Source organism: Diorhabda sublineata, unplaced genomic scaffold (genome assembly GCF_026230105.1).
Source record: "Diorhabda sublineata isolate icDioSubl1.1 unplaced genomic scaffold, icDioSubl1.1 Dsub_59, whole genome shotgun sequence".
NCBI classification, from domain to species: Eukaryota; Metazoa; Arthropoda; class Insecta; order Coleoptera; family Chrysomelidae; genus Diorhabda; species Diorhabda sublineata.
The window spans coordinates 115,001-133,843 of record NW_026614282.1 but is presented as its reverse complement, the minus strand read 5'-3'; the positions used below and the strand labels follow the sequence as shown (position 1 = coordinate 133,843).

Below are 18,843 nucleotides of genomic sequence, written 5' to 3'. Positions count from 1 at the left end.
CACTAGCGCCACCTGCCGGCAAGAAGACAAACTAAACACGGTTTTATAGACACTAGCGCCCTCTGCCGGCCTGAAGCCACGCTTAACACGGTTTTATACACACTAGCGCCACCTGCCGGCCAGAAGACAAACTAAACACGGTTTTATAGACACTAGCGCCCTCTGCCAGCCAGACGCCAAACTTGACACGAATTTACAGACACTAGCGCCCTCTGCCGGCCAGAAGACAAACTAAACACGGTTTTATAGACACTAGCGCCCTCTGCCGGCCAGGCGCCAAACTTGCACGAATTCACAGACACTAGCGCCACCTGCCGGCCAGAAGCCACACTTAACACGGTTTTATAGACACTAGCGCCCTCTGCCGGCCAGGCGCCAAACTTGCACGAATTCACAGACACTAGCGCCACCTGCCGGCCAGAAGCCACACTTAACACGGTTTTATAGACACTAGCGCCCTCTGCCGGCCAGAAGACAAACTAAACACGGTTTTATAGACACTAGCGCCCTCTGCCGGCCAGGCGCCAAACTTGACACGAATTTACAGACACTAGCGCCACCTGCCGGCCAGAAGCCACACTTAACACGGTTTTATAGACACTAGCGCCCTCTGCCGGCCAGACGCCAAACTTGACACGAATTTACAGACACTAGCGCCCTCTGCCGGCCAGAAGCCACACTTAACACGGTTTTATAGACACTAGTGCCCTCTACCGGCCAGACGCCAAACTTGACACGAATTTACAGACACTAGCGCCACCTGCCGGCCAGAAGCCACACTTAACACGGTTTTATAGACACTAGCGCCCTCTGCCGGCCAGGCGCCAAACTTGACACGGTTTTTTTTTTTCGATGTTATTACTATTTCATACAACTTTTATATGTTACACCTCGACAAGTTCTTATATCCTACCGGCCAGAAGAAAAACTAAACACGGTTTTATAGACACTAGCGCCACCTGCCGGCAAGAAGACAAACTAAACACGGTTTTATAGACACTAGCGCCCTCTGCCGGCCTGAAGCCACGCTTAACACGGTTTTATACACACTAGCGCCACCTGCCGGCCAGAAGACAAACTAAACACGGTTTTATAGACACTAGCGCCCTCTGCCAGCCAGACGCCAAACTTGACACGAATTTACAGACACTAGCGCCCTCTGCCGGCCAGAAGACAAACTAAACACGGTTTTATAGACACTAGCGCCCTCTGCCGGCCAGACGCCAAACTTGACACGAATTTACAGACACTAGCGCCACCTGCCGGCCAGAAGCCACACTTAACACGGTTTTATAGACACTAGCGCCCTCTGCCGGCCAGGCGCCAAACTTGCACGAATTCACAGACACTAGCGCCACCTGCCGGCCAGAAGCCACACTTAACACGGTTTTATAGACACTAGCGCCCTCTGCCGGCCAGAAGACAAACTAAACACGGTTTTATAGACACTAGCGCCCTCTGCCGGCCAGGCGCCAAACTTGACACGAATTTACAGACACTAGCGCCACCTGCCGGCCAGAAGCCACACTTAACACGGTTTTATAGACACTAGCGCCCTCTGCCGGCCAGGCGCCAAACTTGACACGAATTTACAGACACTAGCGCCCTCTGCCGGCCAGAAGCCACACTTAACACGGTTTTATAGACACTAGTGCCCTCTACCGGCCAGACGCCAAACTTGACACGAATTTACAGACACTAGCGCCACCTGCCGGCCAGAAGCCACACTTAACACGGTTTTATAGACACTAGCGCCCTCTGCCGGCCAGGCGCCAAACTTGACACGGTTTTTTTTTTTCGATGTTATTACTATTTCATACAACTTTTATATGTTACACCTCGACAAGTTCTTATATCCTACCGGCCAGAAGAAAAACTAAACACGGTTTTATAGACACTAGCGCCACCTGCCGGCAAGAAGACAAACTAAACACGGTTTTATAGACACTAGCGCCCTCTGCCGGCCTGAAGCCACGCTTAACACGGTTTTATACACACTAGCGCCACCTGCCGGCCAGAAGACAAACTAAACACGGTTTTATAGACACTAGCGCCCTCTGCCAGCCAGACGCCAAACTTGACACGAATTTACAGACACTAGCGCCCTCTGCCGGCCAGAAGACAAACTAAACACGGTTTTATAGACACTAGCGCCCTCTGCCGGCCAGACGCCAAACTTGACACGAATTTACAGACACTAGCGCCACCTGCCGGCCAGAAGCCACACTTAACACGGTTTTATAGACACTAGCGCCCTCTGCCGGCCAGGCGCCAAACTTGCACGAATTCACAGACACTAGCGCCACCTGCCGGCCAGAAGCCACACTTAACACGGTTTTATAGACACTAGCGCCCTCTGCCGGCCAGAAGACAAACTAAACACGGTTTTATAGACACTAGCGCCACCTGCCGGCCAGAAGCCACACTTAACACGGTTTTATAGACACTAGCGCCCTCTGCCGGCCAGGCGCCAAACTTGACACGGTTTTTTTTTTTCGATGTTATTACTATTTCATACAACTTTTATATGTTACACCTCGACAAGTTCTTATATCCTACCGGCCAGAAGAAAAACTAAACACGGTTTTATAGACACTAGCGCCACCTGCCGGCAAGAAGACAAACTAAACACGGTTTTAGAGACACTAGCGCCCTCTGCCGGCCTGAAGCCACGCTTAACACGGTTTTATACACACTAGCGCCACCTGCCGGCCAGAAGACAAACTAAACACGGTTTTATAGACACTAGCGCCCTCTGCCAGCCAGACGCCAAACTTGACACGAATTTACAGACACTAGCGCCCTCTGCCGGCCAGAAGACAAACTAAACACGGTTTTATAGACACTAGCGCCCTCTGCCGGCCAGACGCCAAACTTGACACGAATTTACAGACACTAGCGCCACCTGCCGGCCAGAAGCCACACTTAACACGGTTTTATAGACACTAGCGCCCTCTGCCGGCCAGGCGCCAAACTTGCACGAATTCACAGACACTAGCGCCACCTGCCGGCCAGAAGCCACACTTAACACGGTTTTATAGACACTAGCGCCACCTGCCGGCCAGAAGACAAACTAAACACGGTTTTATAGACACTAGCGCCCTCTGCCGGCCAGGCGCCAAACTTGACACGAATTTACAGACACTAGCGCCACCTGCCGGCCAGAAGCCACACTTAACACGGTTTTATAGACACTAGCGCCCTCTGCCGGCCAGGCGCCAAACTTGCACGAATTTACAGACACTAGCGCCCTCTGCCGGCCAGAAGCCACACTTAACACGGTTTTATAGACACTAGTGCCCTCTACCGGCCAGACGCCAAACTTGACACGAATTTACAGACACTAGCGCCACCTGCCGGCCAGAAGCCACACTTAACACGGTTTTATAGACACTAGCGCCCTCTGCCGGCCAGGCGCCAAACTTGACACGGTTTTTTTTTTTCGATGTTATTACTATTTCATACAACTTTTATATGTTACACCTCGACAAGTTCTTATATCCTACCGGCCAGAAGAAAAACTAAACACGGTTTTATAGACACTAGCGCCACCTGCCGGCAAGAAGACAAACTAAACACGGTTTTAGAGACACTAGCGCCCTCTGCCGGCCTGAAGCCACGCTTAACACGGTTTTATACACACTAGCGCCACCTGCCGGCCAGAAGACAAACTAAACACGGTTTTATAGACACTAGCGCCCTCTGCCAGCCAGACGCCAAACTTGACACGAATTTACAGACACTAGCGCCCTCTGCCGGCCAGAAGACAAACTAAACACGGTTTTATAGACACTAGCGCCCTCTGCCGGCCAGACGCCAAACTTGACACGAATTTACAGACACTAGCGCCACCTGCCGGCCAGAAGCCACACTTAACACGGTTTTATAGACACTAGCGCCCTCTGCCGGCCAGGCGCCAAACTTGCACGAATTCACAGACACTAGCGCCACCTGCCGGCCAGAAGCCACACTTAACACGGTTTTATAGACACTAGCGCCACCTGCCGGCCAGAAGACAAACTAAACACGGTTTTATAGACACTAGCGCCCTCTGCCGGCCAGGCGCCAAACTTGCACGAATTCACAGACACTAGCGCCACCTGCCGGCCAGAAGCCACACTTAACACGGTTTTATAGACACTAGCGCCCTCTGCCGGCCAGGCGCCAAACTTGACACGAATTTACAGACACTAGCGCCCTCTGCCGGCCAGAAGCCACACTTAACACGGTTTTATAGACACTAGTGCCCTCTACCGGCCAGACGCCAAACTTGACACGAATTTACAGACACTAGCGCCACCTGCCGGCCAGAAGCCACACTTAACACGGTTTTATAGACACTAGCGCCCTCTGCCGGCCAGGCGCCAAACTTGACACGGTTTTTTTTTTTCGATGTTATTACTATTTCATACAACTTTTATATGTTACACCTCGACAAGTTCTTATATCCTACCGGCCAGAAGAAAAACTAAACACGGTTTTATAGACACTAGCGCCCTCTGCCGGCCAGACGCCAAACTTGACACGAATTTACAGACACTAGCGCCATCTGCCGGCCAGAAGCCACACTTAACACGGTTTTATAGACACTAGTGCCCTCTACCGGCCAGACGCCAAACTTAACACGGTTTTATAGACACTAGCGCCCTCTGCCGGCCAGGCGCCAAACTTGACACGAATTTACAGACACTAGCGCCACCTGCCGGCCAGAAGCCACACTTAACACGGTTTTATAGACACTAGCGCCCTCTGCCGGCCAGGCGCCAAACTTGACACGGTTTTTTTTTTTCGATGTTATTACTATTTCATACAACTTTTATATGTTACACTTCGACAAGTTCTTATATCCTACCGGCCAGAAGAAAAACTAAACACGGTTTTATAGACACTAGCGCCCTCTGCCGGCCAGACGCCAAACTTGACACGAATTTACAGACACTAGCGCCATCTGCCGGCCAGAAGCCACACTTAACACGGTTTTATAGACACTAGTGCCCTCTACCGGCCAGAAGCCACACTTAACACGGTTTTATAGACACTAGCGCCCTCTGCCGGCCAGGCGCCAAACTTGACACGAATTTACAGACACTAGCGCCCTCTGCCGGCCAGAAGCCACACTTAACACGGTTTTATAGACACTAGTGCCCTCTACCGGCCAGACGCCAAACTTGACACGAATTTACAGACACTAGCGCCACCTGCCGGCCAGAAGCCACACTTAACACGGTTTTATAGACACTAGCGCCCTCTGCCGGCCAGGCGCCAAACTTGACACGGTTTTTTTTTTTCGATGTTATTACTATTTCATACAACTTTTATATGTTACACCTCGACAAGTTCTTATATCCTACCGGCCAGAAGAAAAACTAAACACGGTTTTATAGACACTAGCGCCCTCTGCCGGCCAGACGCCAAACTTGACACGAATTTACAGACACTAGCGCCATCTGCCGGCCAGAAGCCACACTTAACACGGTTTTATAGACACTAGTGCCCTCTACCGGCCAGACGCCAAACTTGACACGAATTTACAGACACTAGCGCCACCTGCCGGCCAGAAGCCACACTTAACACGGTTTTATAGACACTAGCGCCCTCTGCCGGCCAGGCGCCAAACTTGACACGGTTTTATAGACACTAGCGCCACCTGCCGGCCAGAAGACAAACTTAACACGGTTTTATAGACACTAGCGCCCTCTGCCGGCCAGGCGCCAAACTTTCAATTTTCGCAATTCATCTTTTTCGACAAGTTCCTAAGTCGAGCGGAATAAAATTTCACAATAATTGTTTTTTATTATTATCACTAATTTTATACAACTTTTATATAATGCACCTCGGACGTTCATACATCGAGCGGTCATCTAATTTCATAATACTGTTTTCCGTTATTGTTAATACTTTTCATAACACTTTTATATAATATACCTCGAACGGCTCCTACATACAAAACATCTCCATTCAATTTTCGCAATTCATCTTTTTCGACAAGTTCTTATATCGAGCGGAATATAATTTCATACTACTTGTTTTTCATTATTATCACTAATTTAATACAACTTTTATATAATACATCTCGGACGTTCATACATCGAGCGGCGATCTAATTTCATAATACTTTTTTCCGTTATTGTTAATATTTTCATAGCACTTTTATATTATATACCTCGAACGGCTCCTACATAAAAAACAACTCCATTCAACTTTCACAATTCATCTTTTTCGACAAGTTCCTAAGTCGAGCGGAATATAATTTCATACTACTTGTTTTTCATTATTATCACTAATTTAATACAACTTTTATATAATACATCTCGGACGTTCATACATCGAGCGGCGATCTAATTTCATAATACTTTTTTCCGTTATTGTTAATATTTTCATAGCACTTTTATATAATATACCTCGAACGGCTCCTACATACAAAACATCTCCATTCAACTTTCACAATTCATCTTTTTCGACAAGTTCATATATTTAGGGAAAATCTCATTTCATAATACTTGTTTTTCATAATTATTACTATTTTCATACAACTTTTATATAATACATCTCGTACGTTCGTTCATCGAGCGGCGATCTAATTTCATAATACATTTTTTCCGTTATTGTCAATATTTTCCATAACACTTTTATATAATATACCTCGAACGGTTCCTACATACAAAACATCTCCATTCAACTTTTACAATTCATCTTTTTCGACAAGTTCATATATTTAGGGAAAATCTCATTTCATAATACTTGTTTTTCATAATTATTACTATTTTCATACAACTTTTATATAATACATCTCGTACGTTCGTTCATCGAGCGGCGATCTAATTTCATAATACATTTTTTCCGTTATTGTTAATATTTTCCATAACACTTTTATATAATATACCTCGAACGGTTCCTACATACAAAACATCTCCATTCAACTTTCACAATTCATCTTTTTCGACAAGTTCATATATTTAGGGAAAATCTCATTTCATAATACTTGTTTTTCATAATTATTACTATTTTCATACAACTTTTATATAATACATCTCGTACGTTCGTTCATCGAGCGGCGATCTAATTTCATAATACATTTTTTCCGTTATTGTCAATATTTTCCATAACACTTTTATATAATATACCTCGAACGGTTCCTACATACAAAACATCTCCATTCAACTTTCACAATTCATCTTTTTCGACAAGTTCATATATTTAGGGAAAATCTCATTTCATAATACTTGTTTTTCATAATTATTACTATTTTCATACAACTTTTATATAATACATCTCGTACGTTCGTTCATCGAGCGGCGATCTAATTTCATAATACATTTTTTCCGTTATTGTTAATATTTTCCATAACACTTTTATATAATATACCTCGAACGGCTCCTACATACAAAACATCTCCATTCAATTTTCGCAATTCATCTTTTTCGACAAGTTCTTATATCGAGCGGAATATAATTTCATACTACTTGTTTTTCATTATTATCACTAATTTAATACAACTTTTATATAATACATCTCGGACGTTCATACATCGAGCGGCGATCTAATTTCATAATACTTTTTTCCGTTATTGTTAATATTTTCATAGCACTTTTATATTATATACCTCGAACGGCTCCTACATAAAAAACAACTCCATTCAACTTTCACAATTCATCTTTTTCGACAAGTTCCTAAGTCGAGCGGAATATAATTTCGTTATACTTCATTTTTCATTATTATCACTATTTTCATACAACTTTTATATAATACATCTCGTACGTTCGTACATCGAGCGGCAATCTAATTTCATAATACTTTTTTTCCGTTATTGTTAATATTTTCCATAACACTTTTACGTCTCGGACGGTATGAAGTTTCATAATACTTCTTTTTAATATTCATAATACATCTTTTATATATTTTCACTATACATCTTTATTAATGTTAATGTAGAAAGCGTACCGTTGTACAGCGCACATATATGTGTGGTGTATCGAAGTTGACGTCTCGTTAAATTTTAATGAACTCGTTATAATTTACGTAAAGACGTTGTATCGGTCATTCCACATTATAGTGGATTATATAGTTTTCTGAAAGGGTCCCCGTTCTCCTCCAATATATTATCGTATATTGCTAGCGGTTCCCTTTTTAGATATTATATCAATTTATCCACAAATTAAATTATATATTGCGAGATCGCGAATTTAGCTAGCGTTTTACCGCGAGCGATTCATATGCGATCGTCTATAAAAATATATATAATAATATAACATTTATATTATTACACAAAATTGCGATAACTCTCATTATTCCGAGCGAGAATAAAAATTTCGTTCATTATTATCTAATTGTAAACCATGTCGCTTACAATCTAGCGAAGGGTAGAGATAATGTCGAAATTCTATTCCGGTCGACGTAATTATATCTTATTTAAAATATCATTTCGATTAAATTTTAGATAAATTTATAGTCGATTCGGTGAAAATTTTATGAAATATAAGAAAAATATATTATAATATATAAAGCGTGGCGCCGAAAATTATATATTTTCAATAATAAGCGCAGCAAACACCACGCAAACGAAAAAGTAAATAACAATGTGTTTATTATATACGAGAATATAGATGAATATAAAATATTATGTGTATAAATATAAAATATATGTAATATGAAAAAACGTCATCATAATTCTCATCCTCACATTATGTGGTGGATATTGTTATTAAAACTTTTTCGATAATAGTTTTATTATATATAAAATACACAAATAGTAGTTCCCTGGTTGATCCTGCCAGTAGTCATATGCTTGTCTCAAAGATTAAGCCATGCATGTCTCAGTACAAGCCAAATTAAGGTGAAACCGCGAAAGGCTCATTAAATCAGTTATGGTTCCTTAGATCGTACCCACATTTACTTGGATAACTGTGGTAATTCTAGAGCTAATACATGCAAACAGAGTTCCGACCGGAGACGGAAGGAGCGCTTTTATTAGATCAAAACCAATCGGTGGCGGGCTTGCTCGTCATCGTACAATTTGGTGACTCTGAATAACTTTTCGCTGATCGCACGGTCTCGCACCGGCGACGCATCTTTCAAATGTCTGCCTTATCAACTGTCGATGGTAGGTTCTGCGCCTACCATGGTTGTAACGGGTAACGGGGAATCAGGGTTCGATTCCGGAGAGGGAGCCTGAGAAACGGCTACCACATCCAAGGAAGGCAGCAGGCGCGCAAATTACCCACTCCCGGCACGGGGAGGTAGTGACGAAAAATAACGATACGGGACTCATCCGAGGCCCCGTAATCGGAATGAGTACACTCTAAACCCTTTAACGAGGATCAATTGGAGGGCAAGTCTGGTGCCAGCAGCCGCGGTAATTCCAGCTCCAATAGCGTATATTAAAGTTGTTGCGGTTAAAAAGCTCGTAGTCGAATCTGTGTCCCACGCCGCTGGTTCATCGTACGCGGTGTCAACTGGCGTGTCGTGGGACGTCCTGCCGGTGGGCTTAGCTCGCAAGGGCGGCCCAACTCAATCCCGCCGCGGTGCTCTTGACTGAGTGTCGAGGTGGGCCGGCACGTTTACTTTGAACAAATTAGAGTGCTTAAAGCAGGCCAAAATTTTGCCTGAATACTGTGTGCATGGAATAATGGAATAGGACCTCGGTTCTATTTTGTTGGTTTTCGGAACCCCGAGGTAATGATTAATAGGAACGGATGGGGGCATTCGTATTGCGACGTTAGAGGTGAAATTCTTGGATCGTCGCAAGACGGACAGAAGCGAAAGCATTTGCCAAAAACGCTTTCATTGATCAAGAACGAAAGTTAGAGGTTCGAAGGCGATCAGATACCGCCCTAGTTCTAACCATAAACGATGCCAGCTAGCGATCCGCCGACGTTCCTCCGATGACTCGGCGGGCAGCTTCCGGGAAACCAAAGCTTTTGGGTTCCGGGGGAAGTATGGTTGCAAAGCTGAAACTTAAAGGAATTGACGGAAGGGCACCACCAGGAGTGGAGCCTGCGGCTTAATTTGACTCAACACGGGAAACCTCACCAGGCCCGGACACCGGAAGGATTGACAGATTGAGAGCTCTTTCTTGATTCGGTGGGTGGTGGTGCATGGCCGTTCTTAGTTGGTGGAGCGATTTGTCTGGTTAATTCCGATAACGAACGAGACTCTAGCCTGCTAACTAGGCGTATTTCGACATCCCAAAGGCCCGTCGGTATTGAGTTTCGGCTCTTGCCGTTCGCGGTTTTTACTGTCGGCGTACAAATAATTCTTCTTAGAGGGACAGGCGGCTTCTAGCCGCACGAGATTGAGCAATAACAGGTCTGTGATGCCCTTAGATGTTCTGGGCCGCACGCGCGCTACACTGAAGGAATCAGCGTGTCCTCCCTGGCCGAGCGGCCCGGGTAACCCGCTGAACCTCCTTCGTGCTAGGGATTGGGGCTTGCAATTGTTCCCCATGAACGAGGAATTCCCAGTAAGCGCGAGTCATAAGCTCGCGTTGATTACGTCCCTGCCCTTTGTACACACCGCCCGTCGCTACTACCGATTGAATGATTTAGTGAGGTCTTCGGACTGAGCGCGGTGGCGTTTCGGCGTCGCCGATGCTTCGGAAAGATGACCAAACTTGATCATTTAGAGGAAGTAAAAGTCGTAACAAGGTTTCCGTAGGTGAACCTGCGGAAGGATCATTACAGAGTATTTGTTCGTTTTTAAACAAAAAATAAAAAAACGAAATCAAGTCTGTATTATTATATTATATATAATTGTGAAAGAAATTTTTCTTTTCTACAAAATAATCGAACTCTTCAAAAGAAAATTTATATATGATATAAATATATGATGTATATATATTGAAATTTTTTTTTTTTTTTTTTATAAAATTCGAACAAGTTTCGAATAATATTTAAAAAAAAAAAAGATAAATATATTTCATACGTCTATAAAATATATATCTACATATATAAATTTACAGTAAAAATAACGAAAAATTTTTATCATAGATTAGTAGAAGGAGTCGACGACGACGACGACGACGAACGACGATGACGACACAATAGTAGTAACAATATATTTTTATTATTATATATATATATATTAACGATTGACAGAACGATCATTAACAAAATTTCTTGTTAACTAAAAACGTTCTAATATAAAGAATCGTTATTATAATAAACGAAAAATATATAGATTATTGAAACGTCGTCTGTTGTTGTTGTTGTTGTTGTTGTCGTCGTGTGTGTCTGTCTTCTGTATTTTTATGGAGAAATTTTATTTCGTTTTTTTATTATTACATAAGTTTTTTATCGATCGAAGGTAATACAAAAAAATTTCGACAATATTATATGTGATGATGATTATGTGAGATGATAAGACATTTTCTTCATCCGGGTACCTAAACGAAACTTTTAAGCACGTGTCGATTCTTTCGATATGTATAAAAATTCGTTTTAGAAATAATATTTCACGTATTATTTCGAAGGTGTTCGAAGATTTACGCCCGACCGTGTCGAAATTTGTATAAAACTTTCAAGATTAAAAAACTTGTAATAATTAAGAGGAATATATCGTGCGAGATATCTGTCTATGCGCGCCTCGTTTGTAATAAAACATGTGCAGCGGTTAAAATTTATCGGATATTTTTAAGTACGATATTATAATTTCTCTAAAATTTATATATAATTACCATTTAATAAATAATATATATATATATATATATATATATATATATTATATAAATGTCGTTAGATAATTCTATACGCGTATAAAATATTATAATATTATTATTAATTTAATAATCAAATATTAAAAATACGACGAATAGAATATGAGAAAACGACATAATAAAATGATTACCCTGAACGGTGAATCACTTGGCTCGTGGGTCGATGAAGAACGCAGCTAATTGCGCGTCAACTTGTGAACTGCAGGACACATGAACATCGACATTTCGAACGCACATTGCGGTCCTCGGATACTCGTTCCCGGACCACTCCTGACTGAGGGTCGTATCAATTTAAAAGACTGCTTAGAATTTAAAATTTTTCAATTTATTATAGAAAAATAAATGACTAAGCGTGTTGGATGTGTGAGACACAATAACGCACACTAAAAGAAAACACACGCACATACTATAAACTTGTGCGTATTTTTTTTTTGTGCGGCATCCTAAAATGCGAAAAGCAGCGTAAATTTTTTATAGAAAAAATTTGCGCAATTTTTGAACACAACGACGCTATTACTACCATAAATTGATCGTGTGTATTTTTATATGAAATACATAAAATTTGTTTGGTAGAGTTATATTTACGTATATATAGTCGATAAATAAGTGTATATATTATATATATTTAAAATGATAACGCGGTCGTCGTGTCCGAGAGAAATAATAAAGTTTCGAAGACTGGACGTCTGACCAGTGTTTTTTTTTATATCATTTATACTGTATCGACAAAATATATGAATTATATATATATATATATATATATATATATATATATATATATATATATGTATAACTTGCTCTGCCGCCTCTATAAATAAAAACAAATAATGTTATATTTCATATAATGTGATTAAACACACGTTTTTTTTTTGTGATATTTTAGCGAATTGTATTTAAATATTATAGATATATTATAATATATCGACCTCAGAGCAGGTGAGATTACCCGCTGAATTTAAGCATATTACTAAGCGGAGGAAAAGAAACTAACTAGGATTCCCTTAGTAGCTGCGAGCGAACAGGGAAAAGCCCAGCACCGAATCCCGTGGTCGATATCGGCCACCGGGAAATGTGGTGTTAGGGAGGATCCGTTTATCACGAGATCGTGCGGCGCGTCCAAGTCCTTCTTGAACGGGGCCACAGCCCATAGAGGGTGCCAGGCCCGTAGCGACCGTTGCCGATTGCGTGAGGATCTCTCCTGAGAGTCGGGTTGCTTGAGAGTGCAGCCCTAAGTGGGTGGTAAACTCCATCTAAGGCTAAATATGACCACGAGACCGATAGCGAACAAGTACCGTGAGGGAAAGTTGAAAAGCACTTTGAAGAGAGAGTTCAAGAGTACGTGAAACCGTTCAGGGGTAAACCTGAGAAACCCGAAAGGTCGAAAGAGGAAATTCATTCGCGTTTCGATAATTGAAGTTGAACGTTTGTATGACGGATATTGTTGTTGTTTCGGCAACACAATAAATCGCGTTTTACGTTTTTCTAATCGATATCGAACGCGTGCACTTTTCCTCTAGTAGGACGTCGTGATCCGTTGGGTGTCTGTTTAAGACTCGAGGTGGAGACCACTTGATTTTTTCATGCGGACCCTCGATATTCCGACAGACTCGCTCGACGGTACAAATATGGCGCGGGGCCGCTAAATTATAATTAGCGTTCGGCCCGTAGCAAGAGCGTTTCGTGTTTGACGGTAATCGGACATAATGCCGATTCTGTCCCGGAACGACTGTTGGTTACGGTGTTCTCGAACAGACCTCGTTTCGAAACGCCGATCAACGACGCTATCGATTTGGGTAATTTCAGGACCCGTCTTGAAACACGGACCAAGGAGTCTAGCATGTGCGCGAGTCATTGGGAAATAACTAAACCTAAAGGCGTAATGAAAGTAAAGGTTTACCTCGCGTAGACCAAGGGAGGATAAGCGATTTGCTTTTTTAATAAATTGGATCGCTTCGCACTCCCGGGGCGTCTCGTTCTCATTACGAGAAGAGGCGCACCAAGAGCGTACACGCTGGGACCCGAAAGATGGTGAACTATGCCTGGTCAGGACGAAGTCAGGGGAAACCCTGATGGAGGTCCGTAGCGATTCTGACGTGCAAATCGATCGTCGGAACTGGGTATAGGGGCGAAAGACTAATCGAACCATCTAGTAGCTGGTTCCCTCCGAAGTTTCCCTCAGGATAGCTGGCGCTCGTAGCGTACGAGTTTCATCCGGTAAAGCGAATGATTAGAGGCATTGGGGTCGAAACGACCTCAACCTATTCTCAAACTTTAAATGGGTGAGATCTCCGGCTTGCTCGAACTTATGAAGCCGCGAGACTCGAATCAGAGTGCCAAGTGGGCCATTTTTGGTAAGCAGAACTGGCGCTGTGGGATGAACCAAACGTCGAGTTAAAGCGCCAAAATCGACGCTTATGGGATACCATGAAAGGCGTTGGTAACTTAAGACAGCAGGACGGTGGCCATGGAAGTCGGAATCCGCCAAGGAGTGTGTAACAACTCACCTGCCGAAGTTACTAGCCCTGAAAATGGATGGCGCTGAAGCGTCGTGCTTATACTCGACCGTCAGCGGCATGTGCGGTTCGCGTTTTGCGCGCGACCATGAAGCTCTGACGAGTAGGAGGGTCGCGGCGGTGTGCGCAGAAGGATTGGCCGTGAGGCCGTCTGGAGCCGCCGTCGGTGCAGATCTTGGTGGTAGTAGCAAATACTCCAGCGAGGCCCTGGAGGACTGACGTGGAGAAGGGTTTCGTGTGAACAGCCGTTGCACACGAGTCAGTCGATCCTAAGCCCTAGGCGAAAGCCGATGTTGATGTGGTGTAGCTTTATTATTTACGTACGTACGTACGTGTGTACGTGTACACAAACACGTAAAAAGTTTGTACACACCCATCGGGCGAAAGGGAATCCGGTTCCTATTCCGGAACCCGGCAGCGGAACCGTCAAAAAGTCGGGCCCTCGCAAGAGAGTTCGTCGGGGTAACCCAAAAGGACCTGGAGACGCCGTCGGGAGATCCGGGAAGAGTTTTCTTTTCTGCATAAGCGTTCGAGTTCCATGGAATCCTCTAGCAGGGAGATATGGTTTGGAACGCGAAGAGCACCGCAGTTGCAGCGGTGTCCGGATCTTCCCCTCGGACCTTGAAAATCCAGGAGAGGGCCACGTGGAGGCTCGCGCCGGTTCGTACCCATATCCGCAGCAGGTCTCCAAGGTGAAGAGCCTCTAGTCGATAGAATAATGTAGGTAAGGGAAGTCGGCAAATTGGATCCGTAACTTCGGGATAAGGATTGGCTCTGAGGATCGGGGCGTGTCGGGCTTGGCGAGGAAGTGGGTCACGGCTGACGTGCCGGGCCTGGGCGAGGTGAAGTAATTGGAGCATCTCTCTCCTTCCTTCATGGTTGGAGTATTTGTGATGATTATGGATCCGAGTTCGGTCCCGTGCCTTGGCCTCCCGCGGAACCGTCTTGCTGCGAGGTTCCATATTACCTTAATCGGTATTTGGATATCCTCTTCGGCCGCTATTCAACGGTCAGCTCAGAACTGGCACGGACTAGGGGAATCCGACTGTCTAATTAAAACAAAGCATTGCGATGGCCCCAACGGGTGTTGACTCAATGTGATTTCTGCCCAGTGCTCTGAATGTCAAAGTGAAGAAATTCAAGCAAGCGCGGGTAAACGGCGGGAGTAACTATGACTCTCTTAAGGGTTAGGAACTGTAGCGGAGAAAGTAGTACGACCGGAATTTTTTTGAAGGCGGTTAGAAAGCGGCAGAGCGACCTTTTCTGTTCAATTCATCCAAAGCCTTTGAAACCCCGGTTGTGAGCTTTTAAAGTTTGCAGCCTCTCCTAATCAAGTTCTGTACACCTCCCCGTGGTAGAGTCGGTAACACGCTAGAATTCATTTTAGCGTGGCTAACGTACAGAGCGCCCCAGATAGGATTCTTAGTCTTGATCCAACACGGCAATCTTTTGTCTATTCTAAGAGATTGGGATCATCCGAAGACTGCCCCACGGTCACCTATCTGGCTTCTTTATCGGACCGTGCCCACCTCCAGACTCCTGGGGGTTTTAGTTTTAGGGATAGTACACCTTCCGACTTTTTATTTAAGTGGTAGACAAGTCTTTTCCTGTCTGCCCAACTATCCCATATTTACTGAATTGAACTTACGACAGACCTAGTTTCAGTCCTAGAACTATGGTCTTGTGCATATGTGGAAAAACTTTCGCCACTGATACTGGGCTTCAGACCCATTTAAGAAGGCTACGCTGCCGGGGTGCACCCCCGGCTGACGGCAATGTTTGCTCCGTATGCAAACAAACTTATAAGACTTACGCTGGAATGCGACAGCACATGCGGAGAGCACACCCCGTGGAGTACAATGAGGAGCTTGAGAATCTCTACGAAAAGCCTAATGCCCCCGTTGAATTCGAGGATGAGGATTACATTGAAATGGCCAAACATGAACTTGCCTATACGGGCCGTTTCATCAATAAACATCTCCAAAGTATCTATCCTAACCGCACCATCGACTCTATAAAATATAGACGGAAACAGGATAGATACAAGGAACTCCTCGAATTCCTCAGAAACGAAAACAACATCGAGGCCCGCGTAGACGTTCTCGAACAACTTGAGAACGAAAACGCGCGGCCCCACGAGGAAGCAGAGGGCGAAGTAGTGGAATTCTCTCTTCTCGAGAGTCCTAGAGATCGAGGCAGGGACTCAACCTTTAAAGATCGTCAGAGTCTTAATCCGAATGCTGAGGAGTTCGTACCCATTGCGATAGAACACCGGCACAATACAATCTCTACGTTTTTATACGATTACTGGCACGCTAATGACGGATGGAATACTTATGATAGCACTTTATTCCGTTACTCTCAATTCACCAACCTAGACCGCCATAGAGAGGGAGTGAGAAAAGAGGTGAATGAATATATTACTGCTCTCTTCAACGAAGCAGGGACTGGGAAGCCCAAAACGAAGGCAAACGGAAACCGCAAGGCCCCAGTCTTTAATAACAGGAACCATGAGCGTTCATATAAATACAAAGTCGTCCAACGACGATATCGATCCGATCGAGCCGCTTTGGCGCGTGATATCCTAGACGGGAAACCGCTCTGGGGGGACGATGTACTACCTGACATTGCGTCAATAGAGTCCGAGTATAGGGGCATATTCGGAAGTCCCTCTCTCCTAGACAGCGAACTAATCTTAGATCAGAAAGAGGAACATAAACTGGACCAGCCAATTACAGAGTCAGACATCCTCTGGGCCATAAACACATCAAAATCAGGGGCGGCTGGTCCAGACGCAGTGCCCCTGCTGGCTCTCAAAAAGGCCCCTGTGAAGAGATTGGTTCTACTATATAATGTCATGTTTCTCTTTGGAGTTACCCCCGAGGTGCTCCGAGGGAACAGGACAACACTTATTCCTAAAGGGGGGGACCGACGCTTGATTAATAACTGGAGACCGATCACGATATCATCGGTCATTGTCAGGGTGTTTCATCGTGTCCTTGGTAAGCGCTTCTCGACGTTACCGATACACGCCAACCAGAGAGGTTTCATGAAGATCGATGGTGTCCTGTTGAATAATATCTCACTCCAAACGCTCATAAAGGAAAGAAGACGTAGAGTTAAGCCATATAATATCTTGTCGTTGGACCTTTCTAAAGCCTTCGACACAGTATCGCAATGGTCCATCCTGCGAGCTCTGAACAGGTTCGGTATAGACGAGACAACTAAGAGGTATATAATGGACTCGTACCTAAAATCATATACCATAGTCTCTGCTGGCAATAAGAAAACCAGAAGAATAAACATCGATAGAGGCGTAAAGCAGGGAGACCCTTTATCGCCCTATCTTTTTAATTTAGTAGTGGACGAGTTGGTTTGCGAACTAGAGAATGGTGGGTCGGGCATACCTGTCTCAGATGACATGAAGGTATCAGTACTAGCGTATGCGGATGACCTAGTGCTGTTGGCCGAGTCTGTCAAGGGTGCCACAAAGCAGCTTAGAACTGTTACTGAGTTCTTTGCGAAGCGAGGGATGTCGATTAACCCGACAAAGAGTGTTGCCATATCGGTTAACGTCAACCGAGGCAACAAACACTCTTACGTGGTTACTCGGCCTCTATTCGCGGCAGAGGGTCAGTTCATCCGCCAATTAACACCTCAGGATATGTTTAAATACCTGGGCAGGCGGTATGGAGTCATGGGACAGACTCGATCCACCATTTCCGACCTCAAAATCCAGCTCGACAGAATTAACAAAGCAGGACTACAACCAGCACAGAAACTGAACATCATTAAACATTTCTTGTTGCCACGCATACAAGATCAACTACAAAGCGCCATAGTCACCAAGAAAACTTTAAAAGCCGCTGATACGATCATCAGAGTATCCGTCAGAAAGTTTCTTGGTCTGAACCGAACGTGTGCTGATGCTTATCTGCATGCCCCTATAAGAGGTGGCGGCTTGGGTATAACTTGCTTATCCCAACAAGTGCCCGCCATAATGAAAAGACGCTTTAATAACTTGATAAATAGTGCTACGCCAACAACGGCAGCTGTTCTTTCCCTGCCTTATAGCGTCAAACTATATGAAAAACTGTTGAAGTGGACAAATGACAGCGGCGGCAGCAGTAGCATCATCGCACGGCAGATGATCGAGAGGCTGGAAAACGGATATTCTGGCAATGGTCTCCATCAAGGTGACTGCTCCACAGAAAGTGGTAGCTGGGTCAACAACCCTCCGCCCTACTGGTCAGGGTCAGATTTTAAAAGAGCTGTGCAACTTCGAGGCAATCTCCTTCCTACTAAGGGCATCCCGTCCAATCCACTACATGAGAGAAAATGTAGGATGGGATGTGATCGTAACGAGTCACTTAGCCATGTTCTACAAAAATGTCCTGCGGCACATTGGCAGAGAATAAGGCGGCATGACCAGCTCGTTACGCTAACGCGAAAAATTGCCGAGAAGAAAGGATGGGTAGTAGAAGTTGAACCCCATATTAGATGTATCGACGGCGCATTGAAGAAACCCGATCTCGTGCTCCAGATGGGTTCAAGAGCGATAGTGTGCGACATTGCCGTCAGCTGGGAGGGACCTAGCTCCCTTTCCCTAGCCGCTCTGAA

General features: G+C 44.4%; 2 non-coding genes and 1 pseudogene across 2 annotated transcripts; all 3 read left to right on the top strand.

Annotated features, from left to right (window-relative positions):
* Positions 1–8,754: 8,754 nt before the first annotated feature.
* On the top strand, positions 8,755–10,676 carry LOC130452282 (small subunit ribosomal RNA). Its single transcript, XR_008910921.1, has one exon. It is a non-coding gene; the product is annotated as a small subunit ribosomal RNA (ribosomal RNA).
* A 1,162-nt stretch (positions 10,677–11,838) lies between these two features.
* On the top strand, positions 11,839–11,994 carry LOC130452293 (5.8S ribosomal RNA). Its single transcript, XR_008910929.1, has one exon. It is a non-coding gene; the product is annotated as a 5.8S ribosomal RNA (ribosomal RNA).
* A 638-nt stretch (positions 11,995–12,632) lies between these two features.
* Positions 12,633–18,843, top strand: part of LOC130452289 (large subunit ribosomal RNA) — an 8,311-nt pseudogene continuing 2,100 nt past the window's right edge.